The 16,935-nt window shown below is 45.3% G+C and overlaps 1 protein-coding gene across 3 annotated transcripts in view; it reads right to left on the minus strand.

Annotated features, from left to right (window-relative positions):
* SLC22A23 (solute carrier family 22 member 23) overlaps window positions 1-16,935 on the minus strand; it is a 98,119-nt gene that overhangs the window by 59,258 nt on the left and 21,926 nt on the right. The window lies entirely within an intron of this gene.

Genomic DNA, 16,935 nt, shown 5'->3' on the forward strand with positions numbered 1-16,935 from the left:
CCTCCTCAGTGTACTTTTTCCAGCCCCATTTTCATGCCTTTCCTTTCATTTCCTCAACACTGGAGGATCCCTCCACCCGTTTAAGGAGGGCTTGCATTAACTGGCTGCCCCAAAGCCATCATCTTCGGCACGACATCTCCTCCAAGGGACGAGCTACACTTCCAGAGACAAGCATGTGCCTCTGCCAACCTCCTAGTCTCGCTTCCCTTCAATACAGGGGTCAGAAATCCACCATCAAAACGTGCCCTCAAGGATAAAAGACTCTTGCCCTTGCCTCATACTGCCCAGCATGGTGTGCAGTGGATGGATGGAGACTCTTCCTCGCCCATCACGCCTTGGTGTCTGACGGTGTGATGTGCAATCTGTGGTGGGCATTGACCGTATTTAATGGGACGTGGACGGGTGACCGGGGCAAAGCCCAGCACACAATTCCTCCTGGCAAAAGCAGGAGTGAGCTGCTCAGTCCAGAAGACAACGCCAGGAAACCAAAGGGGATCTCAGAAGCAGACGGGAGCTGGCACAGGCAGACAGCAGCAAGCACGCAGCCCTCCCGCTTCATACCACTCATGCTGTGGCAGACGTGATCTGCTAATTCGTCACCAACCCGCGCCAACAAGCCAGAACAGGGGCGGCACAACACACACACGGCAGACAGGCACGCAACAACCTTCCTCGTTCGGGGGAAGCTGCCACTTACTGCCGGTGGTTGCTAACAGACTTGTCCGCTGAGCTAACATGGGAGAGCCCTGCAGCACAGAAGTGAAGGTTTCACCTCTAAGGGGACTACAGACACTTCTGACGGAGATACAGGATCATACAGTCAAAGACTGGGACAAGCCCCCTGTAGCAGATTCTTGTGCCAACCCCTTTCAGGATGAGGTGATAGACATGGGGATGTTAAGAATACATTAACTCTAGACAAAAAGCCTGCAGCCTCCAAAGGGTGGATTAATTATTAAAGCAGCAGCAATAAAATTATTCAATAGCTCAGAGACATGCACCTATACTATACACAGATAAGTGCTCCAATAACCTTGTACTTTAATTTGTAGGTTCACTTCAGTTCTTACCCCCGTAGGCAGCATCGCAGCCATTTGAAACTCCACCATTTTCATTAACTTCCCTTTGAAAGAATGAATTGAACTACAAAATATAAGTAATAGGTACCCTGTACACAACAATAACAGCTTCCTCCCTCCTTCCACCTTTTCCCTAACTCAACACCCAAAAGACTAGAGCATGTTTGCTTCACCCACCACCAAACCAACAGAGGTGATTAAGAACTCTTAAATACATCTATTTTTCCTTTAAAATGATCAAGATGACAAACACCAGGAGATTACAGACAAGACTTGTCAGACTTTGAACAGACACTTCTTAACACCACTGCCTTTCAGAAGTCAGGTTAGTCACTAATACACCCTAAATTCAGATATCCAGAATAGGAATAAGATACATGCCCTCAAACCATCATAACTTTGGGGCAAAGGGTCCATCAAAACTTTTGGGGCTAGCAGTATCTAACTTGGTTAAATGCAAAAGTTGGTAGGGATACTGGAATCTCAGCAGTTTCTCAACAGATTAATTTTACTGTATTGTCTCTCGAGGGGAGAAGTTTTAAGCCTCTGACGTGTATATCAATGTACACAGCTAGCTTTAAGGAGGAGATGACAAACAATTGCTAAGTTGGCTGTCCTCCAGTTAATCAGCCTGCTTTGACTCTGATTCATCTGTGAACTGCTGTTGAAAACCAATTGCTTGTTTAATGGGGCAGAAAGATGAAATCAATTTCAATATGCATCTCTGAAGTGTCCCTCTTATGTAAAAGCGCTGCCTGAGGGAGCAGGGGACACGCACATTTCCTTCTGGTTGAGCTTGTTTCACTTGCAATTTGCCATCCCTACAGGTACTGGACTATAAAATTATACTATCTTTTTGGCTTACAGAATCCTCCTCACTCTTGTCTGGCCTTCAGGGAGACGACAGCCATGCACCCAAGGGAGACGGGTTCACACTGACTCATCAGGTGTTTCATTAAGAAGCTGTGCCAACAAGGAAACTAAACCCGGTAAGCAATGGGAACACCAGCTGCTCTGCCACCGACACCCACGGTGCTGCGAGGAGCGGTGGGGATGGGTCAGGTGGAGGATGTTTCAGGGACAGACCATGCTGGCCTGTCTTAGGAATTCAGCTGAAGCCTCTCTCCACAAGCCATTAAGTGCCACTGCCAGGAAATCACGGTCAATAGCAAGGCAGGCAGGCAGGGTGTTATATGCCCTCACTCAGGTGAAGACTGTTTCCCTCAGATCAAAAGTGGATGCAATGCAGTCAGCAAATCCATAACCTTTTTCCACAGCAAGACACTTAAAGGCAACAGCACCATTTTGGATTTATTCCTCTTTTCTTCCTTGAACACACGAAGCTTCCTACGTTAAGATATAAACTAATTTTACATTCTAATTTAGGAATTACAGATCTGCACTAACAAAGAAATAGGGAGTTTTGATTGCTCTGTTCTGCTTTTTATTACAATTTTATGCCAGAGTCTGCAAACACAAAATTTATATGAGCCTTTGCTAACAAACCAGAAGACCAAAACCCATACTACTTGAAGAAAGCACGAGGCAGACCACAGCTTGGACCAATGGTCAGAACACCACCTCCAAAACACACCCAAAGCCCTACGTGGTGCTTTCTAGACACGTTTCATTATTTGGTGAAATAATAACACTTCTTATTACCTGTCAGCTGTTACATGAGCTACAGCAAGAGCACGGCAACCGCACGTTCCCTCACCATGCCTTTGCATGAGATATCCACGTGTATTGCCTAAAATACTGGGAAAACAGCAGGGAAAGGGAGGCCGGAGGAGAGAGGGAAGAGTGGCAGGGAAGTCTGGGACAGTGCAGGCTGGGAGAATGAAACAGGATCACACACATATGCAGAAATGCTTTCTCCTTCTGTGTTACATGAGGACACTGCCAAAAGAGTCAAGCACACCAGCATTAAGAAGCCTGTTTTATCCCCTTGCAGACCTAGAGCCTGATCTCATACCATTTTACCATCACACAGATAACTAAATTCACAATTTGTATCTGCCAAGTTTTCATTATGCTCCTTTGACATATTATCTTTGGAGGATGAGGCACACAGACAGGCTACATGTTTCCAAGCCCCACAAAAAGAAATGAAATGAAATAAAATAAAATAGAAATAGTACTATGGAACCTATTCCCTCTGAACAGAGAGCTCCAGCAGAGCCCAGGACAGCAGGAGCAGGGCAGCCTCGCAGCTCTCACCTTTGCCTCCACCGTTCAGAGGCTTTCCAGAGGATTCCCAAGAAAGGCTCTGACTTCACATCCAAAAGCTTTGGATTACTGCCTTCAGTAATCCCCATTTAAATAAAAGGGGAAGAGAATACTCACTTGGTTATCGGGTGCAAACAAACACTGTGACACTGATGCCTGCAGGTTTGGGGAGCAACTGCCTCTCCCAACCCCATGCCCACACAGCACACAAGTACCTCCAAACATTTCAGGCCACTTGGAATTATGCTCAGTCAACATTTTCTGTAAGCCAGCCTCAGTACATTACTAAGAACTTCATGCAGAAGAAAAGAAAAAAGGTATTGCAGAGGAGACTATGCCGACAGTAGGTTATATACATTGTGTGCGTGGGATGGGGAGTTTCTATCCCACAAAGCATTTTAATATTTTGACATCTGTTTTCACCTAAGCCTGTCCTTGTTGCTTAGGGATTCCCATGATACAACAGACTAGTTCAGCGACAAAAGAGACTGCAGTGAAAATGTACTATCCAGGAATCCAGGCACGAGGAATAAAATAAACATAGCATTCAAAAGCACCGCATTATCTCTAGAGACTCCAGAAATGAAATTTGACTCAGAACAAGAAATTTACAGTTTCCCCAGCACAGGGAAATGCCACGGAAGTCAAGCATCTTCTGTGGAAAGTCTACATCTTGACACAATGCAGTTTCAAAAGAAGAAGCATGCACATACTTTTAGGCAGCCTTCCCCTCCTGTAAGTCATATGTCATGATTTCCATTTAGTGCTTTATCAGGCACCTTTTACACGTTTGTCTCCACACACTCATACATCCATCTTTGCTAGGTCTGCTGCTAATATTTCAGAACTCCAAATGAAAACAAACACACAAACAAAAGACTGTGACTTTTCATCATAAACAGGTGAGCTGTTTCTTCCCCTCCCTGACTTCCCCTCGAGAACAGCCAACTCAGCCCACATGCACACCATTCATCGCTCGTCATTTCTTTCATTTCCTTTACTGGGGTCCGGAGATTGTAGCTGTTTCCTCAGAGCACGATGCTCTGATTTCTTTTCTTTTGGTTTCACTCCACCTGAAGTGTACTCTGCAGCTCATCTACCTTCGGTTCACTCTGAATGCACGCAGACAACAGGCAGGTGGGAGGGAAAGGCTGCGGCTCCCTCAGCTGCACCAACTCAACCGCTGATGCAACCACACAGAAATCCTAAAATGGATCTGTTAAAATACAGAGGATAATATTTCAAGTGGTACTTTTGAACATTTTTAAGCCTTATCACCTTGCACACCTGGTTTCAAGAACAGAATTGGCTAAATCAGCAAAATTCAGGACGTGGGAACAGGTAGCAGGAACTTCTGAAACCTGCTGTGCCGTTCGAGGGCTGTAATGCAGAGCCACACCTTCGCTCTGTTTTCACATTCAGTTTCACAAGACAGTGCTGGCCAGGACGCATTTTGCCAGCCCATCAGCCACGTCCACCTTCCCGCGATTCTCGCTTCCCCTGACGTTTACCTCTGGCCTCACAAATACAGCCCTCCCGCACGGTGACCGCAGACTGGAATGGGGGAACACTATATCTGCGACCGCTGAACACCAGCATCTCGCTTGGGTCGTGCTTGCAGCACAGTTCGCGTGCAGTAAAACCTTTCCCTAAGGACCACCAGGAAAACACCAGTCCCCTGGGGAACAGGTATTAGAGACTCGGGAAGCAGTCCTGTGCCAGGCTGGAAACACCTCTCAGCAGGGGCGAGCAGGTTTCTGGGGAGAATGTGCCGCTGCCCTCCACGTGCAGACAGGATGGGAAGGCTTTGCCAGCCACAACTTAGTCCTGTACAATTCCTCAGTCAACAGGAAAAAACGATGTCTGATGATACACCAGCTTACAGAACAAATGGGAAAGTAACGGCAGATTGTACACACAGGGTTTCCAAATGCGTAACTACCCAGTGTGTAGATTTTTAGTGGAATTCAATCTAATGCATTTTACACCAAACGCTTGACTTAAAATCGTATGAAGGTTTTACATCACAGCAGTACTGTTCCATACCAATTACACATTGCACAAGCATAACTGCATTGCAGTATAAAAAACAGTGATTGTTTGGTTTAGCATTTAACCTTGTTACAGTAACAGCTTAAATTTAAGCTACTAAAATTCTATTATTTGAAATTCGAATTATGCCTATTTTGCAGGCCAATATTCACAATTCAGAATCACCAGGACAAATATATTTTTGTATAAATCTTAGTGAATTCCCTTCATGTGTTATAACAAGTAGTATACCTTTCTCATTGGCCTTTTCCAAAGAATAAGCACTATTCCCTTCTAGTGCTGAGAAAGAGAAACTCATTCTTTTCAGTACTGTTTATAACAAAACAAATGGGAGATATAGCTGAAGCCTAAATAAATGATTCCAGAAACTTCCCTTTGTGTTTTCCTTCTTTTAAAATATTTTGTGATATTGTGTAAAATAGAGATGTACACACTGTAGTCAGACACTGTCAGACAGCCACTTAAGTGGCAATCAAAAATTAATTAAAAACAGAGATAAACTAAAACAAACAAAAACAAAAAAAAACCAACACACTGTGACAATCCCAAAGGCTTTGCAAATACCAAAGGTAGAAGACCAAGGTCCTACGAGCTGATCAGTTCAGTGCAGAGAACATCTTTCAGCATCTTTATACTAGATGCAAACAACATTATCTCTGCCCCGCAGTTCAAGTCCTAACACCATACCCTCCCCACCCTCAAAACCAAAAATAAAATCTAGTCTTCTCCTTAGAGGATATAATTTACTGAAGCAAAACCAAAGGGACAGCAACAAAGTGACCTTTTCAAAGAAACTAGGTCTTTCCAGCATTGCAGCATCAGATTGATGGCCTGCATTTCTGCTCCTGAAGGTTTAGGGCTGCCAAGTCCACAATCAAGATGTTTTACTATGAATCACGGATTATTTGTTCTCATCGTCAGACTGGAGGCTTCTATTTATTCACTAATTTGGATGTTGCTAAGAAAAGCCAGCCAGAAAATTGGAAGTCTCATAACCAAGACCTGATCATATTTGGTTCTCCAACCGCGTTTTAGGAATTTTACATAAATCCAAAGCCAGTGTCTTCACTCCAAGCGCTGAAGTAAACATAGTTAAACAAAGCCATACAGATCCCTATTATTATTATTATTTTTTTTAGGAATCATTTTCTCTGCTGTTTATCCACTCTTTTCCAATGCACATTAGTCAGTGCCCAGAAGACATGAAAGGACTTCCATCTGCTACTACTGCAAGCAGACAGCTATCTTGGGAGGAAACGTCAACCTGTCCGAGGCATACGTCTCTAAACACATTAAACCTGCTGTCTCTGCCAAGTTGCAATTAAACACAGTCTAATCTCTAAAAAGCCTGTAAGAAAAGCATTTTAAATCCCATGTTCCAGAATGACCCATGCTGAGTAAAGGCACGGTGACTTGTAACTTCACAGTGACTTATAACAGCCTAATCTGTTTTCACCAGGAGAATTTCCTGACCTCAGGTTTCTGCAATAAGCTTGTGGGAATCAATTCATTTACAAGCCACAAGTCAGAGCTACGAAACTGCATCTACAGCAGGCTGAATCTGTATCTCCCTCCAAAAGCACGGCGAAAGCTTCAACCCGTTTCTGCAGTGTTATTTTGATATTTTAGTTAATTCCAGGAATCAGAGCAGGAAGGAGATATGTCTATCTTCTATTTAAAAAGCCCCCCCAGCCCCACTTTGGTAGGCAAGTGGGTTATTTCTTCAGAAAAACCCACTTCTGTGAAGTATGGCATCTGCCCTGTACTGCTTTGTGCAGAGACGTGGTGCAGCTGGGGGCTTGCAGCCGAGTGGCACTGCGCAGGCAGGTCACACATCCATGGCCAGGAGGAGGCATGAACACTATGAATAAATAGATGCCTCTTCATCAGAACAGACTTTGTATACAAAGTTTTCCTAGCAGGAAAAAGGCACTAGTCCCATGCAAGTCCCACAAGGCACTAAAAGCCCCAAGGCTGGATCCGAGCAGGGTACAGCACCAGCAGGGCAGTGCTACCCAGATCTGCACAGACCAGCACAACACACTGCTTCGCCTGGCTGCGTTTTTGTTTCTGAAATGGCTAGGATACAAAATCTGTAATCGTTGCTATTACTCTTGGTTGGAAGGGAGCAGAAAAGTATGTCACATTCCCTCTTATCAAGAGGAAGAGAGAAGAAGCAGCTGCTGCACATGCTATGTATTCCTTTTACTTTATTTTTCCTCTTTGGGTCATGCATTGGCTATTCCTGTTCTCTGCTGTTCCACACTGTCCCCAGGCCCTTAAGAAGCACCTAACCTCAGCCAGAGAAGACGACTGAAAGGTCAGGAAGGAAAGAAAAGCAGCTGCAAGTATACATATTTTATTGAAATGCAATACTGAGTCAAGAAGGGTGAAGTTTGTCTCCTTGAAAAGTCAAATCCATCAGGTTAAACGTTTACAAGATGCAAATTGAACTTTGCATCTTTTCTGCCAGACATATCACAGACACTAACAAGAAAGTAAGCAAGGATGGGACAATGCTTCAGGGTGATTCACAGCTCTAAACTCACATTGACATCTGAAAAGACTAACATGGGTAGAGTTAAGGTTCATATAATCAAAGCTTCCCCTGTCCAAATTCCAAAGCATTCGAGTGCAGTAATTGGGTTTCCCTACTGTACATACACATGAGAAGCCATTTTTTCCAACAGATGACTAACACTGGCAGCTTTATTTATTTCTTTGACTTTCAAAGCAGAGTTAATTTTAATGGGTCTATAAATCAAAAGCTCTTTAATTAATTTTCCTCAAGCTTCCTAGAAATACAGATTTGGTTTTGTCTTGAAAAACAAGTCAGTCAAGTTCTAGACAAAACCCCCTTTCCAACGTCAGAGCTATAAGGGAAACCAAAATGGGATTTTATTAAGAACACTGGTTGCAATTTCAACAGACAAGCTACTTCTACCATTATACAACCCTTTTAAGTTGCTCTTGTTTTTCCTCCCTGCCTTCAGTCCATAATAAAAAAAATTCTTCTCATATGTTGCTCCCCCCACCAACATTGCTTCTGCTTCCTGTATATTTTTGTTGTTTTTCTTCCTTCTGCCTTCTCTTATAAAGCTGCAAACCAAGTGCTCTGAGGACGAATGGCTGCGTACCCAGGAGATGGCTACGCTGCCTGCCAGCACAGCGCTGAAACCTGGGTGCAAAAGCAGCACCGCGACTTGAAGAGGCCCTTGCCAAGGAGCTGAGAGAGCAGCGCTGTGCTCCTTCTGGACAGCGGCTCCCCATCAAGCAGAATACTCGAGGGATTTATTAATCTGTTTATTTTAAACAACGATCCCTGGTCCATGAGATTAAGCATCTATTGAACTGAATGCCTCGCAGAGAAAACAGCCTCCTCATTTCTGCGCACAATCGGCCTGAATGTTTGGACAGCAGACGACACACAAAGCAACCTACCCGTGCCTCAGTGCTGGGGCACACAGGCCTCCCAGCCTGCATTTCTAACAGGTGATCATCAATCACAGCACTCGGGCAGAGTTTGCCTTCTTCCACGATACCAAGGCCCTCGGCTGCTAGGGCACGCACGAACCCCTGTGCTCTGCTGCTGCTTCTGCCAGCGAGTGCCCTCCTCAGATGCTACACAGCAGCAAAATGAAATGCACATCCATAACCGAATATATTGATTACGTGAGGTAAGCCACTAATGGAGATATATTTGCACTCCAGTGCCTGACTGTGGAGGAGAGGACTGGGGCTTCACTGTACAAGCTAAGCGTGCCCTGCAGAAGGTGATCTCTGCCACACAGCAATCGGACAGAAAGCCGGAGCAGGGAAGCTGCAAGAATAGTTTATCTGCTCTGAATTCCTGCAAACACAAGCTGGACAGAGATGCTTGGGATATCACCTGCAGAGGCTGGAGAACGCGGATCCAGAACTTCTGAAGCAAGCACTGGACCATGTTCCCTCCCCCAGTTCAGCACAGAGACCCTTCAAAAAGGAGACAGACATTTCCAAGCCCAGTCACCTTCTTCAAACACCCCTTTTCTCCAGGAGACCACCTGCTTTATATCACCCAACTAAGACTAAGCTTATCTACGGCTCAAAGATTCCAAACTGGGTGCATAAAGACAGGACATACAGTTCGGGTATGTGAAGCTGAAAGGTGCGCTCGCAGAGATTTGTGCATCACTCATTAGATTCCAGTGAACCAATTTCTCCTCTCAATTCATACCATAACCAGAATTCAAGGAATGTGAACAAACAAGTTTTCAAGCTAATAACAAGCACTTGTGCCTAAACTTATCTCTAAAAAACACACAACTGTATGTACAATTCATTTAAGAAGGGATCAGATGTTCTCGAAAGACAAAAACATAGCTCGTACTTTCAGGTCCATCAGTAATTGCAGCATATAATTTACAAACAAATTCACTGCAGTGCAACGTTGAGTAGTTGTCTTTAAAGAAGAAAAGTGAGCGATACGAGCATTGGTACATTGTGTTGCCAGCCTACAGAATTTAATCATACAAATAAAGCCAAGAATTAAAACAAAAAGTAAGTTTTTATTATATCTGACTAAATAATATGCATTTTTAGAAATACCACAATGAGCACTGCCTACAATTTTCATGCTTTGAGTGAAATTTAATTAAGTCAAACTAGTAAAAAAAATCCCGAGGGGTAATGTTATTCATAAGTGAGAAGACAGGAGTCACATCTACATGGCTGGGGATGGAAATTTGGCTAGCCTTGTTAAATCATGGTTCCTCTTGAAAGGTACATAAATATTTATTTGAATTTGTGTGCTGACATTTGTTGCTGGACTTCAATATTCAAGTCACTACAGGTAACTTTTAAATCCACCTTTCGCATACATGTGTTTTTCCCTCTGTGCACATCCTGTTGCCACTGCAATTTGGCTTGCTAAGTCCGTAAGAACAGGCAGAAAAGGGAAGCGAAGCACGATTCCTTCATTCACAGGTGATTTGTGAACCTATACGTCCCTCTTTTTGCAGCAGAAAGTAACTAAGAAATGTGCACGTGCCCATGCCTCACTGGAAGAAGCAGCTGCGGGGAAAAAAAAAAAAAACAAGCCTGTACGCTGACTACCTCAAGGGCAGCTCCTGAGCTCGTTGCTGCCCGTCTCTTTTCCAGCTCTACCTCGGCCAGCTTACAAGTTCTGCAGGGTGCAAGGACGCTGGTCTCAGCCAAGGGAATGGGATAGCTAAAACTCAGTGAGCCAACAGCCTTAGCAGAATATGTATGGCTTCAGCCAGAGATGCTCTCTGTAGTGGATTCAGTTTCCTGCCAGGAAAAAGAATAAATAAATACAAATCACGGCTGACAAAACTTTCATACCCGTCTGTGATCCACTTGCATTTCCCAGAGAAGAAATATAACTTCTCGGATCACAGAAGGACAGCCACGACAAACCACAAAGCCACGACAACATCGGACATACAGCAGTATCGCTGTGCTACCAACCACCTGAAACTGGACATCGCCGTGTCCCAGCTGACACAAGCAGAGCAGCTGGAGCCCAGGCAGTGGTCAGAGCCCGGTGGACGTGCTCTCCTCCTGCTGGGCTGCCTCCCTGCCAGCTGAGCCTGGCTCTCCAGGGGCTGCAGAGCCGCAGCAGGGCGCTGCACGATGCAGGCCACCCACAGCTGGATGGCTGCAGCAGCCTCCTTGGACAGGGCTTGCAAAGACGCACGCACGTGCAGTATCAGAAGCTTTTGTTACCAGCAACCCTCTGCAGCTCACGCCAGTAGCTTCAATCAATGCAGCAAGGAAAAGCCCTTTAGCAGCTGCCTTACACCACCAAGAAAAGGCAGGTGGGAACAGACATGTTAACAGTTTGCACTCTAACACCACTTCAGCCAAGTAAGAGAACTGCAAGTAAAAGGCAACTTTCTGGATTTAACTACACATCCATCCTAAACACCCCCTCTTAATCTAAAACTATAGTTGCATGAGACAATGCAAAGGAATTTGGAAGGGGAGGAGAGCAGCCACCTCCATTTTCCCCCAGTGGCAGCAAGTTCTTAGGTCTGCTCATCCTTCTGGCAAAGCTTTAAGTCTACTTGCCATTACTCAAAAAATAAAAACAAACAAAAAAAATCCCTAGAAGCATCATTACAAGCATGAAAAGTGACAGTTACAAGCATTTGCATGACAGAAGGTAGGATTTCTCATAGAGAGCATACCCAACTGCTGAAGCCCGTTTGGAACAATTAAAAGGCAGACACGCTTTATACTGTAAATGTAAGCTGTATTTTGAGCTGGGGAAATAGTAAGTGTGCTCTAATCTCATCTGATTGCCATCATCACAAGTATTTTAACAGCCGCGTTGCATCTTAATTGCATTCCCAATTGACCAATCACACAAGAAGTACCTCAAATAAAAATTAATTCCTTGGGCTTTTTGGTCACATTCATAACACACAGGATTTTCAGCAACTGAAATGGAAAAACTGATTAAAATCAGATCCTGTTGCAATCTCTGCATTAACTGAACACCTTCTAACCTCCCAAAGAGCTTTAGAAGGATCCTGGTTTTATTCCCCTTCGGCATACTTGAAGGCTGTACAAATTTATTTCGAATTGGCTGCCTCAAATTGCATGTTTTTTTTCCCTGTGATCTGGGACAACATATTTACAATGCTCCAAGGGCACCTCTGCCCTGGAAAACAGTCTGTAGGGGTTAAAATAAACATGCCAGCCAGTGCTCCAAGGGTAGACACTGTCTCTCTAGAAGAGCTCTGACCAGCAGAAAAGGGAAGGAAACGTGGAGAAAAGGAGGCCAACAAATTACTTGAGGAGTCACAGTTTGCTTCCTTTGGTAGGATCAACGTGGGAGGAAGCAAGGAAGATATTTATATGGGGAGTACTGCAGTTCTAACAACCTTTTCCACTCCTGCATAAATGAACCCCACAGGCATTTGATAAAAGGCATGCACAGACCTTTTTCTGAGCAGCTGTAGTGTTCCTCCTTCGCGTTGTTTTGTTTAACAGTTCTTGCACAAAGCTAGTAAAAACAGAGAGGTGCACTTTCCAGAAACTCGCATCCCACCTCGTATCAGAACAACCCCTAGCTGCTCTTCAGACAAAGAGCCCCGTATCTTTGATTCCGTGATTTAGCAATTAATGGCCACTTTAGAGGGATTCAGAAAGATTTTCGTGCGCTTGATCTGTCTGCGATCGCTCCTCCCAGACCTGCATCGGATGACTCAGAGCAGGAGAAGGCTGGTTACATAAACAGAAGGTAGGTGGCTTAACAACCTTGATCTTGTCACCCAAGTGTCAGCCGAGAGAACTGCATGTTACTGCGGAACGAAAGCACATGTCAAGGCACTGGAACGCAGTCAGATGCCTTCCGCGTCCTCCGATTTGAGGAAGGCATTACAGCGTTATTTATTTAGCTGGTTCAGGTTGCACCGAACAGATTCGGAGCGCGCGGTTTGCAGGACTTCACCTGCCTTGCCTGGCCAAGGCCACGTCGGCTGCTGAAGACTCAGGAGGGGAAACTGGAGAATTAAATGGAGCAACTCTATTGCCTACACTCCTCTAGCTCCATGGGACGTGGGGGCTACACACCTGGGAGGCTCCAGGATACCAGTGCCTATATGCTTCTGGGTGGGCGAAGGTAGGAAAAAAGAAAAACAAGAAGGCAACTCTCACCCTCTGACAGCTCATTAGAAGCACAATTATTTTACAAATCTGACATTGCCACAATCCAATGTGCCTGGGCTTCCTTGCTCACTCTTCAGCATTAGCAAGCTTTCTATAGCATGCTGCTTTAGCTTTACAGAATAAACATTAAAAAAAAAAGGCTTAAGAAATCACACTGAGCCTCTCTCAGGTCAGTGCCTGTGTAATTTACAGGAGTAACAGGTTAGGTCGACCTAGCTAGAAACGAGAAAGATACATCACAGCTGGACATCTTAACCAGTCTGGAAACCTTTGCCAGAGTTCTCCAACCTTTCAAAACACAAGCTATTATTTTCCACAGCATTCCTACCTTTTTTCTTCTAGCAGTGAAATGGGAGAAAACAGCACGCCAACTCATTCTGCTGCTACGTGCTGGAGGGACACCCCTGCTTCCTTGCTCCAACCTGAGATGCTGTCTCCCTTTCCGCGCAGCTATTCTCAGAGCCTATTTATTGCTCCATTCAAGTCTAGACTTCGCGATTTTGCAGCCTAATCTGCAGCCCAGTCACCCGTGAAACAGCCAAACAGCTCGCGATTGTATGCAAACCCGCGCTGCGGCTTGTGCCGTCATCCCGGCCTCTGCTCCAGGAAGCGACAAGTCCTGCTCCCCCCCCAGGCCCCGGCGGCACGAGGGACAGCAGGAACCCAGCCCAGGGGAGGCGAGAGGAGACCGGAGGGCGCATCCTGCTGACAGTAGCACCCTTTGCCCCCCGCAGGGACGGCTTCCCCGGACTAATGCTCATGCCAGCACAGCCTCGGCAGCAGCGCTGGAGCGGCGTGGGTGGGGGGAAGTCCTGCCTGCAGCCCCGCCGGGTTGTGAAACCCAGCCCGAGGGAAGGCACAGCATCTGGCCAAGGCAGCGATTTCCACATCTGCCGAGCGTACTTTGTCCCACAGGGCTCGATGCCAGTGAGCGGGGCTATTCGCGGGAAGCGGCACTCCTTTACCTGCTGCTAAAGCTCCCAGGTGCCTGCCGAGGCATTGCTCAGGCACACGTGGCACTGCTCAGGAAAAGGACCACCTCCCTTTCATTCTCACAGAGAGAGGATTCAATGACCACAGCACCGGGAAGAGGTTCCCAGGGTTCATTTCCCACCTGCTTCCCCCCTTCACAGCAAATGTCACCACCTCTGCAAAGCCTGGCTCTTCCTGCAAGTTCACCAGAAAAACTTGTCCCAGCAAAAGCTTTTCCCTAAACTAAAACAGCTGCAGAAAAACTTCTCAGCTTAAGGAATCAGCATCAAAAGCGGTTTCTTTAGCCAAGTCCCAAGCAGCTCCAGCTCTCCGTACAGAATCACAGAACCATTTAGGTTGGAGAAGACCCTTAAGGTCATCAAATCCAACCATCACCTAACACTACCAAGCCCACCACTAAACCACGTCCCTAAGCATCCCATCCACACATCTCTTAAACACCTCCACGGATGGGAATGCCAACGTTTCCCTGGGTGTCCCATCCCAATGCCTGACCACCCGCTCCATGAAGAAATTCTTCCTCACACCCAACCTAAACCTCCCACTGCACAACTTGAGGCCATTTCTTCATGTCCTAACACTTGTTGCCTGAGAAAAGAGGCCAACACCCTCCTCGCTACAGCCTCCACAAGAAGGCAGCTCATGGCAACCCTGAAACCAGCCTGCAGAGGGGCACCAAAAGCAATGCTTGTCTCAGGGCTCGCCCTGCATCTTGGCATACACCCATAGGAAAACCACGTTAGGATGTTGAGAAGAGCACGGTGTGAGCGGTGAGGGCAACTCGAGCTCAGCAGCTCTGTGTTTGAAAGGCAGCACTTTGGTGCTATTCCCACTCCCAAAGCATCCAGGACGGTTATTTACAATTTCCCTGAGGCAGGCTATAAATCCAAGCATAACTAGCAAGCCTGACATGGTGTAAGAGGATCCCTGTGGCACGCTTATTACCTTTGCAGGCTATACAGGCCTACAGAGTTTGATTCTGCACAGTAGCTTTGCAAACTTCAGCTAATGACTCTTTCTAGCCGATCAAACTTTCCATTTTGTATTGTTCTGCTTGGGGCAGCCAAGTGGGAATTCTGGGGACACGAAGCTCCGGCGGAAGAAATCAAGACCATTAACAGAAAGGAAATAGGGGCCATGAAATAGAAGATGACTCCACAGAGGAGTGCAATGGAGTGGTATGGGCTCTGGCAGAAACAGAAGAAAATAATCTAAAATTCAGAGAAAGCCTAACAAATTACGAATACTAATGAGTAAAAAAAGAAAACCGAAGAAAAAGTAACAAAAACAACAAAAAAATCATGTTCCTCCCATTCTCTTAAGGCTCTAGGGATTAATTCTTTCCCAATACTCTACACCAAGATGACAACACTTTTTATTTTTTTAATGATAATATTTAATACAGAAATTCCCACTTCCCTCACCTCCCTAGCCAAAAGATCTCCCAGGGGTGCAGGGACATTTTTTTTTCTTACTTCTATAAAATTGCACTGATGTTCATACTGCAGCTAATTTCACACATCTCTCCTAACACCTACTAGCTCTATTCGAACACTGCCTATGCAGACAGATGCCCGCTTGCAATGGACATACACATGCAGCGGATACAGCAAACATTTCAATTACAGGGGGGAAATCAGATTCAAGTCCTTGATCTGAATGAAGCAGAGCATGGACTAACCAGCATCTCCCATTTGCTGAACAAAAGCCTAGGCTGGCAAACTACTGTTGGGCTACTCTTCAGTGACACATGCACTCTCTCTCAGGTCTCCAAAGGTCCATAACGAACCTTTTGCTTAGATGGCTTAAAAATAACAAGAAAAAACAACCAACTGACCAACCAACCAGGACAAACATACTCCATTGGGAAGTAGAATATCCCAACTAGCTTAAGTTCCAGCTGAATATCCACACGTAATGGCTGCCCTAGCACGGGAAGATCTTTCTTCATGGCCAAGACCATGATCAGCATTAGAAGTAGACTATGCAGCAGGACAGCAGGGAGGAGGTTTGATGCTAGTTCTGCTTCAACAACCACCTGGTCTGCTTCAGTTTCTTCCACCCTACTAAGATCTCTAGGGCCACTAAGTGAAATGGATAAGCAAGTTTCGCTACCACTTTCTACAGTGGGGAAAAAAAATAAAAAAGAGGAGAAAAAAAAAAAGATGTCTTCAGTAGTAGTCTTACTTTTTGATGAAAAATTCTTGCTAGAGGTTACATGACCAAAGACAAGGTGTAAGAAAAAAAAGTAAACCTATCTACTATGAAGAAGTACAATACAGAGCAAGCCCTTGTGTATTCTAGTCAGGCTGGTTTCCCCTCAGTGCCGTCTAAAACCAAAACAAATACAAATATTAAGCTCTACAAGAGCTTAATAGTAGAAAGCACTCCATACAGAGCAAGGATACAGTGCTAAATCTTGATGGGCTAGACACCAGATACAGTAGGAAGTGAATAAAATTTTATGAAGATCTGTACAGCAAGTCCCAGGATATATTTAGGTAATACTTCTCCAGAGCCATAATAAAGAGGGGGAAATGTTGTATTTTCCTCAGCTGGTGTACTACCTGTTAATCACAAACAGCAAAGGAAGCGCAAGCGGACAGAGCTCCCTGGAGCACATCCAAGTGACACAGACGGGGCTGGTGGCACTGCACACGGACCCTCTGAGGGCAAGGCCTCCAGAAGGGGCTTCCAACTGTTTTGGCGACAAGTTTACCAGGCATCTCCCCCAAAATACTATGATCACGAAGACATTTCTCATAAGATTTCCTTCAAGTTTATCTGAGTTGTTCCCCCCTCAACCCCCCACCTTGAAACAATCAAAAAAAAGAACAACAAAGAAACAAGGAGCCTTGATAAAATGACTTCAGCCTCCTCTTCTCACGTATTTTTGATGTACTTT

Source organism: Anser brachyrhynchus (assembly GCF_964034855.1).
Source record: "Anser brachyrhynchus genome assembly, chromosome: 2".
Classification (NCBI taxonomy): domain Eukaryota; kingdom Metazoa; phylum Chordata; class Aves; order Anseriformes; family Anatidae; genus Anser; species Anser brachyrhynchus.